Genomic DNA, 984 nt, shown 5'->3' on the forward strand with positions numbered 1-984 from the left:
AATTACTACTTTTTCTCAAAAACAAGGAGAAACATTTTATCAATGATTGGATAGATATAAAGAATTACTTAATACCTGCCCACATCATGGTTTTGAAACATGGAGAATAGTTTCTCAATTTTATGAAGGTCTAATACCTAAAGATAGGCAAATGATAGAATTCATGTGTAATGGAACTTTTGAAGATAAAAACCCAAATGAAGCCATGGAGTATTTGGATTCATTAGCAGAAAATGCTCAAAATTGGGATAATACAGGCACAATAGAACCACCAACAACTAAAATCAATAATTCAACAAATGGGGGTGATATCTATAATCTTAAAGATGATATGGATATTCAAGCTAAACTTGCATCTTTAGCAAGAAAAATTGAGTCATTAGAAATGAAAAAGAGTGGTCAATTAAAAGTATTCAAGAAATTGTTTGTCATATATGTGATATACATGATCATGCTACAAAAGATTGTTCAACATTACCTTCATTTAAAGAATGTCTCCATGAACAGGCAAATTATGTTCACAATTATAAAAAACCAATACTAGATCCTTTATCAACATCATATAATCTCGGATGGAAAAATCATCCTAATTTTAGTTGGAGGAATGATAATAATGCACAACCCTCACAACAATATTTTCAAAATAACCAAAATCATCAAGGTTATATTCCTTATGCTACACCTCCAAGAAAAAACTTTGAAGATGTAATTCATGCATTTATCCAAAAGCAAGAATCTATCAATATTCAAAACAGTCAATCTATGACTGATTTGAAAGAAACTCTTGCAAAATTTGCATCTTCACTTAATATTCATGAAAAAGGAAAATTTCCATCTCAACCTCAACCTAATCCTAAAAATCAAAATCAAGAATTAAAAAATGAAAAAATTGATCAAATAAAATCTGTTATTACTCTTAGAAGTGGTAAAATAGTTAAGGATCCATATAGTAATGAAAACAAGGATCATTTAAAATCAAAGAGT

The 984-nt window shown here is 28.8% G+C and overlaps 1 pseudogene; it reads right to left on the reverse strand.

Moving 5' to 3' along the window:
- LOC140970579 (small nucleolar RNA R71) lies at positions 1-93 on the reverse strand (annotated as a pseudogene; the record flags this gene model as incomplete).
- Between the last annotated feature and the right edge of the window lie 891 nt (positions 94-984).

Source organism: Primulina huaijiensis, unplaced genomic scaffold, assembly GCF_012295235.1.
Source record: "Primulina huaijiensis isolate GDHJ02 unplaced genomic scaffold, ASM1229523v2 scaffold897, whole genome shotgun sequence".
NCBI lineage: Eukaryota > Viridiplantae > Streptophyta > Magnoliopsida > Lamiales > Gesneriaceae > Primulina > Primulina huaijiensis.